The sequence below is a fragment of the Ursus maritimus genome, unplaced genomic scaffold (assembly GCF_017311325.1).
Source record: "Ursus maritimus isolate PB19 unplaced genomic scaffold, ASM1731132v1 scaffold_9, whole genome shotgun sequence".
NCBI lineage: Eukaryota > Metazoa > Chordata > Mammalia > Carnivora > Ursidae > Ursus > Ursus maritimus.
In genome coordinates this window covers 78,553,930-78,567,993 of record NW_024427107.1, presented here as the reverse complement: position 1 = coordinate 78,567,993, position 14,064 = coordinate 78,553,930, and positions in this window count along the sequence as shown.

The window sequence follows — 14,064 nt, the reverse complement described above, 5'->3', positions numbered from 1 at the left end:
GTTGCAGGGCATCAGTTTCTGTTTTTGGTGCCTCTCCAGTGCCTTCCAACAGTGGTTTTTGTATTTTGCCTGGATTTCACAATTGTTATGGACCCATCCCATTGGTCTATAGGTCTGTCTTTATACCAATACCACGCTGTTTTAATTATTGTAGCTTTGCAGGAGGTTTTGAAATCAGGAAGTGCGAGTCCTCCAGTTTCGTTCTTTCTTTTCAGGATTATTTTGGCTGTTTGAGGTCCCTTCAGATTCTTTTTTTTTTTTTTAAGATTTTATTTATTTATTTGACAGACAGCCAGCAAGAGAGGGAACCAAGCAGGGGGAGTGGGAGAGGAAGAAGCCGGCTTCCAGTGGCCCAGAGAGCCCGATGTGGGGCTTGATCCCATCACGCCCGGAGCCGAAGGCAGCTGCTTAACGACTGAGCCACTCAGGTGCCCCTCCCTTCAGATTCTGTATGAATTCTGGGGTGGAATTTCCTATTTCTGCAAAAAAAGAAGTCTTTGGGTTTTTGATAAGTTTGCACAGGATCTGTAAATCACTTTGGGTAATACTGACATTTCAGCCATACTAAATCTTGTGACCCATGAGTCTGGGATGGGTTTCCACTTATTTGGATCGTTTTTAACTCCTTCGGGCAGTGTTTTGATGTTGTCATTGTACGCGCTTTTCACCTCCTTGGTCGTCAATCCCAAGGGTTTTATTCCATTGATGCTGTTGTGAGTGGGGTTGTTCTTACGATTTCCTTTTCAGATCGCTCATCGTGTATGGAAGTGAAAGGGGTTTTGTGTGTTGACTTTATTTATTATTTACTTTTATAAAAACAGTTGTTTATATATTTTCTCTAAGATTTACGATTGTTACGACAGAAGGGTTAGTCTAATCGGAGTGATCCTGCCGTTTGGGGAAGTTGGGGTGGCCTATTCTTATTTCATGTACCTATGAAGTGCACAGATTTCAGGATGATCCCCCACATATGTCCTCCCGTCGCTCTATTTCCTGAGTTACCACGCTTCCAGACCCTTTCCCCCTGAAATCAGAACTCCCGGCGTGAAGCTCGCGGGTGGGTGCTGGCAGCTTGTGGTGCCGGCGGCCGTGGCCCCTCCATGGATGTCTGCACCCAGCAGAGACCTCGGCCGTGGCTTCTCCATGAGCTTGGGGTCACAGGCTGGGGGACACTCCCTGGTGTCCTCGTCCCGAGCTGCTTCTCTGTTCTTTAGTGTCCTCTGTGCACCTTGGTGGCTAGTCCCCTGGAAACAGTGAATAATTGTCTATATTAAAATTTCTCAGTTCTGATTCACGGTTTATGTCTCCTGACTGGGACCCAACTTCTAGAGTTCTTTTTTTTCTTTTTCTTAAGATTTATTTATTAGAGAGAGAGAGCAGGGGAAGGTGCAGAGAGACAGGGAGAGAGAGAGAGAGAATCTCTCAAGCAGACTCCACGCTGAGTGTCTGAGAACTCTGATGTCCGGACCACAGGTAGGTCAGTGTCTATGGCCTTGTGTGTCTTGCCTGACACATTGTGACTGACCGCTGACATGGTTGGAGGGTCTGGGTGAAGCTGTCTCCCACCCGAGTGAACGTAGCGTCCTCCTTCCCAGCTTCGAGAGCAGGACCTTGTGTTGGCCAAGCAGGGACTGAGGCTGGGTCTTGGGAGTTGCAAAACGCTGGCCTCGTTCCAGTTGGTCTTTGCTCCTAGTCCACACTGTGGGGGCCTCTCCTGAAAGCCTGGGGTGCTTGACAGGGTCTTTCGAGTTTTGTCTTCTACGCTTTATGAAACACTGAAGCTCTTCTTGGCTTTTTGGCCCTGAGCCACCGCTTTGTCCCTCTCACGACCAACTGCGTGAGGTTTGGGGTTTGGCAACTTCCCCAAGGGAAACGTTTGTTCAAAATGGTGGGCCCATTTCTGTGAACTTCTCTTTTCTTGTGGACATTGGCCCCTCCAGAGCTGCCTGCCTGGAAAGTCCTAAAGTCCTCTCTGATCTTTCCAGACCCACGAGACCCCTTCTGCAGCTCTCTGCTTGGACTCGACGCCCTGCCCAGCAAGTCACAAACGTCCCCAGAGAGGGCAGCTTTGCCTTATCTCCTCTGTTCCTGCCTCTCGAGGATGTGGTCTTGGCCGCCTTGGTCCTACTCCAGAGCCTTCAAACGGCGGTTTATCTTGCCGCTTATCCAGCTCTAATGGCCATTATTTGTGGGAGTTGGTCTGGCATAACATATCCTGTAAGTAGAGGGCATCTGTTTCCTATAATTGACTTTCCCCCATAACGGACTACACGCTTCCATGGTCTGGTTTTTCCCATATTTTCAATTTCACACAAACTAGTTTGGTCCAGAGCACACTCTCGGGGTCCAGCAAACACGATTTTATGTAGAAAACAAAAACGAGAGCAATTACTTGGATAATTTCAGTAGAAATCATCTGGGTTGTGTTTATCCAGGTTGCCGGTACCGAGTTCGGAGAAAATGAGGAATAACTTGGCAGTGTTCTAGAGCGGGGACGACACACACATTTTCAGTTTCCGTCATGGCCAGATGCATACAAGCTCCATTTCATTGGCTCTGTTCTTCGTAGGAAGATGAGAGTCCCCGTGTGCGAGCGCCCTGGGCTCTCGAAACTCAGGTGCCTTCAGTGCTGGGAGATCCAGGATGTGGCTTTGAGGAGAAGCAGGTGTGTTGCCTTCAAGGTGCGTGAGCAGGTTCGTGAGACACCTGCATGCCCCCGACATCACATGACAGTTCTGTCCTTCCAGCATCATCATGGCCTTCAGGTGCTGGTTTGGAGATCAGACAGACCTGGTCTGAATTCTCGTTCTAACCTGAGCGGCTTTGCAGAAGCCACCAAATGTCTCCAGGTCCCCATTTATTCATTCCTTGAAGGAGAAGAGCAGTCCCCACCTCAGATCCTGGTCATGCAGATAAAAGGGACCGTGAGGACAGCACAGGTCATGACCACCACAGCCAGGGTGACGTTTTCCTTCCCTTCTTTCTCCTAAGCTACGCTCCTCCCCTCGTTGGACCCCCGTGGCACGCTGCTTTCACGGGCCTGTCCATGTCTTGCAGTCAGGGACTAGGGCCACTCCAACCCTGGGCAGCGGGCCTGGCACAGGGGAGCTGCTCAGCACAGCTCTGCTGGGTGACAGGGAACCTGTTCCCGTGCACGGGGCTGCGGCGTCAGTCCGTGGGCGCCTTCTCTGTGCTGGGCTGTGGGCAGGCAAAGGAGGTGACAGGCAAATTTCCCAGAGAAGTTTGGTTACCATGGAAACGTAAATGGTGCTCCAAGGGCACTGACCGCTTGGCTGTGGAGGGGCACATCGCCCCCACCCCAAGACTGTGCCCCCAGGCAGAGCGAGTGAGGGCGAGGCGGCCGTGGAAGGCCTGGGAAGGGTGGCCCAGGGGAACAGCAGCGTGAGGCAGGACGCAGAGGGGTCCCTGAGCCGCTGGTTGTCGGGAACGACGTCATCCCCTCCGGGCCCTGATGGCTCATCTGTCTGGAGGGGTTTCTATGAGAATCAAGAGAAGACGTGAGTACAAGTGGTGGATAAGCAAAGAGCCCCTGAGAACATCAGGTGTGAAGCCTGATGTCCCAGGCAAGCCGCCCGGCGGGCGCGGGGCTCGCTCCTCTCCCGTCTTCCGCACGATGCCGGCCTCTTGACGCTAATTACGTGATCTCGAGCTTGAGAATCGTCTCTTACCCTCCAGGCTCTCGTGCAGAACACAGGGGTGATATTAGCACGCACTTCTGAGAGTTGCTAAGGGAGCCGCAGGGTACTCTGCACACACGCTTCTCGGTACAATGCTGGACATCTTATGAACAATCATTATCTTTTTATTTTTGTCATTACCAGCTCAGAGGAAGGTCCCCAGCTCTGCGCACACATCCACACACAGCCCGATGGCTCCCATCATCCAGCCCATGGCGTGGCCCACGACCTTCCCACTCCCAAGCAGGAGGAGCTCAGAAATCCTTCAGGGTCAGGATGGGGTCCTCCAGGCCGTGCCTGTGCTTAGGCCCCCATGACCAGAGGCAGGAACAGAGCTCTCCAGGGGAGCTGTGGGGGGTTCTCCGTGTCACTCAGTGGGACCACCTTAACTCAGTGAGCTGGAAGAGAGAGCCACAACACTGACTCCCTCCTCCCCAATTTCCTGAGCTGACACCCCAGTAGCTGTGGCTGGTGATGGGTTGGCCAGAGCAATGAGACACAGGGCAGAGACCCTGGCATTCCCAGGGGAAGGCATCACCACTCCATGCTCCAAAGGTGCACCCTGCAGAGGGGGTCCTTGGGTGGAAGCATTTAGAACGAGTGAGTGAGTTCTTCCAACTCTCTTGTGGTTTCCTGCTCTCGAGAACTTGCCAAACTATGAACGAGGCTTCAGGGCTCCTTCTGCCCAGAGCCAGGGCAGCTGACCCAGCTTCACTCCCTCTGCTCTCCTCTTCCCACTGTAAGGAGGCACAGGCAGGAGGAGACACACCGGGGAGGCACCATCACTACTCACGAGGCAGGGGGCTGGTTGGTGTCTTAGTTCGGGTTCCCCCAAAGCAGACTGCAAGACACATCCTGAGAGGAGGAGTCCACGTGGACACTGCTTGTCTCAGGAACCAGCTTGGAAGTGGAGAGGTGAGACAGGGATGGAAGTGGTCAGCCAAGGGTGCATTTCCAAGCAAGTGGCCACGGCAGCCAAGACTCTGAGCCACGGCTGGCCCTGCACACACCTTGACATCATCCCTCTCAAAGGCAAAAGAATTGGGGTATTTATATGCCAACAGCCACTGGTCAGTAGCCAAGGTCTGCTCCTGGGCCGCTAATCCCCAGCACCTCTGGCCCGTGCACATGGGCAGAACCCTCTGGCAGCCGGAGGGTAGGTCAGGTGGTGGAGGCCCCGTGGCGTGCACTGAGATGGTGAAGCCCAGTGGAACCAGTGGTGTGAGCATGGCTTCATACCCTGACCCCTCCTGCTCCAGCCACCCTTAGAGGGCCACTCTCCCCCAGCTCCTGTTACTTGCTCAGGGCATGGCAGGCGAGAGGGAGCCAAGGAGAGCAGAGGGATGCCACAGTGAAGTGGGGTGCTAGGAGGACAACAGCTCTATCCCCCACCCAGTCCCCCACCCCCGTCAGCTCCAGCCCACTGCCCCCGGCCCTGCCCTACCTCCACCCGGCAGACCTACAAGCTGGGTAAGTGGGACCAAGATGTTATCCGGGACACAGAACCACTGTGGGGCGGGGTCTTAGAGCACATGGCCCACCAGGCTTTGGGGGAGGGCTTCTCTCTTCCCTCCCCTCACTTCCACCTCCTGCTGTCGCATCCTCTGATCACCTGGGAAGCTCGCCTAGTGTGTTCCAGGTGTGTCCAGACACAGAGCCCCTTGCCAGTCTTCAAGTCCCCGGCCAGAAGAAGCCCAGATCCGAGAACCGAGCAAGGGCTTGAGTGACCAGAAGGTCTTTGTCTCCGTCCCTCTCCCTTCTTCTCCTGCCCCCACTGCCCACCCTGGTTCCCTGAGCTTCTGTCTGCACCATGCACACCAGGAGCCTGTCAGGGCAGACTGTGCCGGGGCGTCTGGAATGCAGACTGTGTCAGGCTGGCTCCACCAAACGGCCCCTCCGGCAGAGGCGGGGGAGCAGTCAAGGAGAGAGTGGGTAAGATAAGGCGCAGGGGTGTCATCTGTGGCTGGAGATGAAACAAGAGTCACCCAAGGGCACCTGGGGGGCTCCATTGGTGAGGGGTCTGCCTTCCACTCAGGTCATGATTTCAGCATCCTGGGATCTAGTCCCACATCGGTCTCCCTGCTAGGCGGGGAGTCTGCCTCCCCCCTCCCCCCCATTCGTTCTCTCTCTCTCAAATAAATAAATTAAATCTTAAAAAAATAATAATAATAAGAAGAGTCACCCAGAGGGTGCATTTTGTCACATCACCGATCCTACAGGTCAGAGCTGGTACACTGGCGTCCCTGCCCAGCCCGGGGCCCCTTGCAGCTCTCTGGGGGAGCCCGATCCCTGACTGGGAAGCTCCGGCTCCCTGCATTGAGTCGAAGTCTGTTCCTGCGTCTTCCAGACACTGGTTCTGAGTGCTGACATTTCCAGACACAGAGGACCGTCTGCTCTTTCCGCCCCATTACTTCCCTTAAAAACTTGAACATGGTGAGCATTCCTGCCTGGCCGCCTCCCCCAAACACACACAGGCACACACACACCTGTCCCTGAATGCGTTCCCAGCCCCCCATCTCTGCACCCCCCCCCACAGCAGCAGGTTTTTCTCACTCTTTCCCACGCTGCAACTCTTCTTCTGACGAATCAGAAATTATAGACTCATGGAGTGCCCTCGATTTGGGAAGGGCCTTTGGGAGTCACCAGGCTCCGTGCTGGCGTTTACACACAGGTGAGCTGGAGGCCCAGGGGTCCCGTGGGAGGTGCCGGGACACACAGCAAAGCAACAGCAGAGTCAGCCCTGGACTGGACACGGCCAGACTCCGGGGCCGAGCTCCTTGGGCAGGTCCACATCCCATGCTGATCTGTTCACATCGTGGTCCTGACACCATGGCCCTGAGCTGATGGAGAGATGCCCAGGCCCGGGTTTCACTTCCCTGTGTAGCTGAAGTGGCCTCCAGAGCTGTTGGGAACAGGGCACAGCCAGCTCTGCGGTCCAGCTGCCTGCAGCAGGTAAGCATTGGAGCGACCGGACGGGTCTGAGGGCAGGAGTCACTGGCAGCTCTCCTGATTGCCTTGCAAACAGATCTGGATAAATCAGGAGGTGTGCCTTTGCAGAAGACTAATGACTGCTTCCAAGTCTTGACTCCTTGCAGTGGGAATGGACAGGGCCCTCCCCCGAGAGTGGCGAGGTCCCATCACCTCCCCCTCCAGCTGGTGGTGGGCGTGGCCAGTGGGCTGTCCCGCGGGAGGAGGTGGGCAGGGCAATAGTGCACCTGCTGAGCTGAGACCCCCAGAGGCAAAGCTGGTCTCCCACCCCTTCTCTATCCTCCTCTCAGCCCCAGGAGAGTCCGCGGGTCCAGATGGAATGAAGAGAATGGTGAACAGCTCTGAGCCCACCAGCAGCCAAGCCCAGGCTGCCCAGGCAGGGTGAGCCTCGCACGTGAGCAAGACGTGAAATGCTTGTTACCGTGAGCTATGGGGGTGGCTTGTTACGCACAACTGTCACAGCATTTGCTGACCAAGATGGCCATTCTCGTGAGTGTGTAGCCAAATATTGTGTAGATGCCGACTTTTCCTAAATTCATTTATGAATTCAACACATTATCTGATCAGACTCTCAATAGGAATTTTTGGAACTTGAAAAATGGATTCTAAATTACATTTAGAAAAATAAACTCTATGAATAGCTTAACACATTTTGAAAAGGATGAGCAAAGTTTTGAGCGTGAGGAGAGCTCACTTCCTGGCATTCAGGGTACGGAGCAGGAGCGAGGCGTGCGGGCCCGTTTGCCTGGAGTGAGCATGGGGGTGTGGGGGCTGAGGAGGTCACCCCTGCGTGGGAGACATGCTGGCAGACAACAGCAAATATTTGGGGAAGGGGAGGTTAGCTATTAAATAGCATGAGAAATTTGGCAGTCTTTTCTGGAGAAACATAAACTAGGTCTCCCACTTGCCACCATATTCACTAAATTAACTCCAGGAATTCAGGATATAAAGAAGAACAAGTAAAATGATAATTTTTAAAATGCAGGAGAATATCTTTGGGGTCTTCGGGGGTGGAAGCTTCCTCTTAGTCCAAACGCCCGGCAGAAGCCATGAGGGAAGTGACTGATGAGTTCTCCCCCGTCAGAGAGAACTTTCTCCGCCCCCGAAAGACACGGGGACGGAAGGCGCCACGCCCGAGGCGGGCTGCAGAGCACGGGGCTGCACGCAAGACGGGGGCCGCGGTGCTTCACGACATCTTGACAGTAAAAAGCCAAGGATGGGAAGTGCAGTGGTACATGGGCATGAAGACAGTTCACGGAAGGGAGCCCCGCTGGCCGCCAGGGCACAGACCGACGGGGACACCGCTAACCAGGAAAATCAGAGAACACACTGCTGTGGCCGTCAGAGTGACCAAGTCCGCGACGTGGTGCCGGCAGACCCGTGGAGGCCGACCTGTGTAGAGACCAGCAGCGCCTGTGGACCCAAGCGCAAGTCCTCGGTGAGTGCTGGCCCGGCAAACTTCAGGCTCGGCGTCACCGGCCGGTGTCCCAGCTACATGAGGACACTGTTGGTGGCAGCCGGGACTGGGGACATGCTGGGTGCCCTTCTCTAGAGGAGCGGCTGAGGGGACGGAAGGCAAGAACACGGTCAGAGCGTTGACCTGGCATGCAGGGACACCACCTGCTCTCGAGATGGGGCCAGGGACTGGCCTGGAATCTCCAAGCGGCTTTGGTCTCAGGAGAAGGAGCTTCCTCAGTGGGGTCCTGGGGGGAGGAGGTGGTTCCCTGGTTTGCCCACGGCCCTTCCTTGGTCTTTCAGTCCAGACCTGGGTCCAATGCCCCCTGCCCCTTGCTCTTGCGTGGTTAGGACCAGCCAGGGTCTCGGGGGCCCTCCTTGGACCAGCCTGCAGGCTGGATGGGGCTCAGGAAGAGGGGCCGGGGGAGGTCTGCCTCTCCCCCACCTGCTCTGCGTGTTTGTTTCAGAGCTGTGCTGGCCCAGCAAGAGGAGTCCTGCCTCAGTTTCCTCACAGTGTGTGATCGGGATCCTGGCAGCTCTGAGCCCCAGATGACTTGTCTGGGGATCCATTTATGGCCTGGTTGCTTAGCCCCGGCACGGGCTGCACAGGCCAATCTAGCCATCGGGGTCCTGCCCACCTGACTTCCAGGCTGTCACCGGCTGCACTCCTGCGCCGTGCCTTGCCTGGCGGTAGGATCTTCTCACACACGGTGACCTGCCCGAGCCAGGCCCCCGGGCATCGCAGGGCTTTCCTCTCTAAATGGGACCATCCGGGGACGTCGGCACACCAGCCCTCCTTCTGGCTCTGCCTCCGGCCTGGTGGGGCTGAGCACTGGGGTTTCCCAAAGAACCTCCACCGAGAGGCAGAGCCGCAGGCCCGTCTGGGGGCAGCCCGCATGCGGCCATCAGGTCGGAAAGCGCCGAGGGGCATTTGTGGTTGGAAGTACAATGTGACACCAGCTGGGCTGGTGACGTCTGACACGTAGCTGAGCACTTCGTGGCATGGATTTGCCGTCCTGTCTCCCCTACCGACGGTCAGCTTGCGGTGCGGCTGGGCTCCGAGCTGACACCAAGACCGCACTGGGCTGACGGCATCGTGCCTCCCCCTTCCTTCTGCCAAGAGCCGCAGCTTGGACTCTGCCACTTTGCCTCACTTGCAGCCAACACCAGGGCCCCATGGGTGGCCCGTGTGGCTTTGGACAAGACCAACCCTTGACTTCACCCCACTGCTGCTTTAGGGATGGGACAGGTGCTCTGGACTAGAGAGGTGGGCTCAGGTCCCAAACTTTTCAGAGGAGAGACCCTTACGTACCTTCCTATTGGATTGGGACCTGGAGGGGTACGAGCCTGGAGCGGCTGGGCCGCCTTGCACATGGAGAGCCTAGAGTGCAGCAAATGTGGGGAGGACCGAACCGGAGACGGGGTGGGACTGGGTTCTGATGACGTCATCTGAGCTCCTGGATCTGGCTATGCCTGAGGCAGGGCCATCCTTGACTGCTCTCAGCCGCCGTCTGAGCCAGTGTTCCTCCCTGCCTCCCTCCCTGCCTGCCTCCCTCCCCGCCTTCCATCCTTTCCTGCCCGCCTGCCTTCATGTGTGTGTGAAGCCTGATTTATTTCCATCACTATCACTTTCGGCAGATGGAGTCCTAACTTATTCCTCTGGTAAATACAGATGGCTGCACCCGACCGCCCCCCTCGGGTCAAGCATTTCCTGGTCCTATTTGGGTGTCCAGGGCCCCCATGCAGACCCTCTCCACCTTGTCCCCCTTATTTTATCTGGATGGGCCTGGCAGAGGGGGCAGGTCTGTGCTGGGGGGAATACTGTCAGCAGACTGTTGGCTCAGTGGTTTGAAAGCCGAGGAACCCAGACGCGGTGCTGCTCGGACGGCAGTTGGGCTCCTGCGCTCGGGAGGGTTCCCACGGGGCCCGGCTGGCTCAGGCTGGGATACAGAAATGGAACTGGCCACTCTGGGTGAGAGGGGACGAGGTGGCCCCCGAGCCCTTCCTAGATCGTGTGTCCTCAGAAGCCGCATGGCTTAGTGGGCACTTCGCATGTCGTTCCTGTGTTCTCTGAATTCTTCTGCATTCCATAAAGTTCCAGCATGCTCACACTGACGGGAATATGTCAAAATCAGGCGGTTGGCAGCAATGACAGCCCGCAAGGGTCCCCCGCTCGGAGCTGGCATTTTACAAAATGCTGATGTGGCTGAGTGTCTGAATGTGTGGCCGGCAGGCAGGGCGCTTGGAGGAGGACAGATGGACACAGGCCAGACCCGGGCTCTCTTTGGCTGCTTGGGCTCCCTCTTGCCATCTGCTCCGGCGGCTATTCCAGGGCTCCTGGAGGCAGGGTCTGTGGGCCCTGGTGGAGGAGGGACACGTGCGTGGGGGATGGCGGCATCAATTACAAGCCCTGTTGGGGCCCAGCACCTCAGGGCGAGCTTGCGTCTGCTTCTCCTGTGAAAGCATATTGTTGCCCTGTTTCCAAGATGATAAATGTCACCGAAAGAAGTGGAGGAGCCAGGACTCTGGCTAAGATCCTTCCATTCACCTCAGATGGACGCCCATGGCCCCTGCCCCCACTGCCTGGGGGAGTGGGGTGGTGTCTGCTGCAGGTGCCGCTGCTGCTGTTCTAGACTGTGGGACTCAGTGAGTGTCTCAGGATCAGGTCCTCAGGGAGCGGGAGCTCCTCGAAGGGTCCCGGTCTGAGCAGTTGGAAACGGGTCTGCGAGGAGGGACGGGGAGAAGCTCCCAATGTGCACCTGGGTTTTATGTCAGAAGAATCCTGGGTATAGAATCCTGGGCCCTGGGGAGAGGTGAGCATACCTGAGGGAGTGTGTGCACGTGTGCATGCGTGTGCACATGTGGGGTACACTGGCGTACACGTGTGTGCTCACGTGTGTCCTCATGTGCATGCATGCTCACACATGTTAGGGTGTCCTGTGCACATGTGTTTCCATACTTAAGGGCATGTGTGTGTGTGTGTGTGTGTGTGTGTGTGTGCACATGTGTTGAAAGGGAGGCTAGAGCCCTCAGTGTCCTTGGGTTGGGCAGGTAGGTGATCTCAGCCTCTGTCCCTCCCATGGTGGAGTCAGAGCTGCCAGCCTCCAAGCAGGGGACACTGTGATGTGAGTCACACCTGACAGGCCTGGTGCAGGGCACAAGACAGAACTCAAGCTCATGGGCTTGGGAGCCGCTTCTGGGCGTGAGGTCAGTGCTCCCTTGCACTCCCCCCCCGCCTACCCCAAGCTGTTGGAGCCCTTTGGGGGGGGGTCAGCACTTCCACAGCAAGACAGATGCCCCGAGGGCTCATGGTCTCGAGTGCTCCAGAAGCATGACTTGGGCTGGGTGTATCTCTGTGAGTGCAGGGTGGTGGGAAGGGTTAGACTTTGAGATGGTCCCTGACTTGCCCTGTGATCTCTGGCACATTGTTCCCTGGTCTCGGTTTCCCCATCCTTACACCAAGGGAGGAGAGATTGGCCTGATTGTCCAATTTGCAGCCAGCCCTACTGCTGTGTCTCTCTGCCCCCTGCCAGCACCCCAGTGGTGCCCCAACACTGGTGGGGGGGGTGCTGTGCTGCCTGCCCCTGAGTGGCACAGCCTGGACTCAGTGAGTGTGCAAACCCAGTCCTGCTAGCTCTGTGGTATCTCGGAGCCGACCAGCCCCTCCCAGCATCAGGTGTCTGGTTGCAGAACCTTCTGGATCTTTCCTGTACTGCTCTGGGCAGGGTGACTTTATTATTGAAAAAAAAGAGATCTGCAGATACTAAGAAAGCAGGGATCATGGGGCTGAAAGCGTCCCCTTGGACAGGGAGCCCATGACCTGGCTCCAGCTTGGTCAAACCACTGCAGACTACTGAGTCAATCCCATCAGCAGGCTGGGGTCCTCGGCCCGGGGCAGCACGGGCCTCCTGTGGGGTAGCACTTAGAGCCATGGTGGTCCGGGCAGAGCCTCAGGGCTCGGCTCCAGGCCTGGTGCTCACATCTGCAGCCCCTGATGCTGGATATGCAGCCAACACTCCAGTTTCTTCAACATGATTTTAATTATTCGAATCTCTAGGGGAAACGTTTCCTAGTTGGAAGCACAGGTGCCTTTTTGGGAGGGCGGTGTCCAGGCTCCAGGGAAAAAGGCCATGCTTTCCAGAAGCCCGCCGTTTCTGTGGGTGCTCCCTGAAGCACGGGCATTATCGTGGGGACGCCGATCCACCGATGAGGACATTGAGGGCCCCAGGAGGGGTGCAGTGGGGCTGGGGTCACATCTCTCCACCCCTCCCACTTCCGATGCTCTCTGCTGTCCCCTGCCAGGGACCCGGGGGCTGGGAGTGGTCTGTGTGGTATGACCTGTGGTCCAGTCCCTCCTGCGGCCCGGCACACAGAACCCAAGCTCCTTGGCTCTGGCCAAGGCGGGCAGTGGCAGAGTTGACCGTGACCTGATGAGCGCTGATGGACACAGGAGCCCAAGCCATGGCCCGTGCCATGGGCCCCCAGTGGGCAGCTGACAGTGCGGCCAGGAGCAAGCTCACGGCCTCAGCCTGCCTTTCACGCATACATCTCTGAGTCTCAGTCATTCACATCCATTCACTCCTTCCTTCAGTGCACTTGCTGACCTCTGAAGCCTGCCCCTAACCCAGAGCCATTTTTTGTCAGCTTCGGGGTCAGCCTGATTTGGCTTTAGTTTTGTTGGGCAGTTTTCGAGCTGTGTGACCTTGGGCCTGTCCCTCAGCTGCTAAGAGCCTTTGTTCCCTAACTTCCGACATTGGACAGCTCAACAGTGGAGGGTTCATGCATAAGGGCCACACCCTGACCCCAGCGGGGGTTCCACAGATGCCAGCTGGTCCCTGCGTCTGGGGGCCATGTCCAGCTGGAGGGATGATGTGAAGAGGTCAGCGTGGGGAGAAGGGGCCCATCCAGCCCAGGCAGGTGCGGGGCCGGGAAAGGATGTGTCTGGGCAGAGCCGGGCGGTGAGCCCAGCCAGCAGGTGCAGGGGGAATCCAGGCGGGGGCACAGATGCTGAACCAGGAGGAGGGGCCCCTGGTGCTCCCAGCCCCGCGGCACACTCTGATGCAGAGCCTGGGCCTCAGGTCTGAGAGTCTTCCTCATGGGCAGGGGTGGAGAAGCCACAGGGAAGGGGGAGCAGGGAGGACAGGAGAGATGGCCTCCGCCTGCCCACCCAGTGTTGGGTGCTGGGGCCCTGCTGTTTACACCCAGGCCCGACCGCTGGGCTGACGACAGTTTGGGTTCTCCACACTGCCAGTGGCCGGTGCAGAGAGGGGACAGTCACCAGGCACAGGAAGGCAAGGTCCCTCTTCCTGCCGGCTCCCTGCACCCCCCCCCCCCAGTCCTCTGGGTGTCTCCCAGCAGACCCCTCCTGAGGTGCCCCAGGAAGATCCAGCCCTGCTCCGGGCTGCCATGGCAGGCTAGCCTTGCTGTAGCCACTAAGTTAGAAGGGGGTCATTGGCTTGTTCTCACCTCGTTTCAGGACACACGGGCAAAACTCCAGCCAAAGGCCCTTTGGTGGACGTTGGAAACCACTGAGCTGCTTCTCCACAAGTCACCTGGGGCTCCAGTAGGGGCAGGGGCAGACGTCCATCTGGGGTAGGGGCTGGGGTCCAGCAGGGGCGAGGGCAGGGGTCCATCTGGGGCAGGGACTGGGGTCCATCTGGGGCAGGGGCTGGGGTCCAGCTTGGGCAGGGGCTGGGGTCCAACAGAGGCAGGGACCCAGAACATTGCTCAGACTCCGGGCTGTCTCTGCCACTGGTCTGGGCAGGATCCGCCCAATGTTAGACCTCAGTTTCTCCATCTACAAGTGCAGGGTGGTTGGACAGGTCATCTGTAGGCTCCATCCAGGCAGATCAGCTCGCGGTGGAGTTTCTTGATCTCAGCCTCCATCTGCTGACTTCTGGGCGGGATCCTACATCACGGAGAG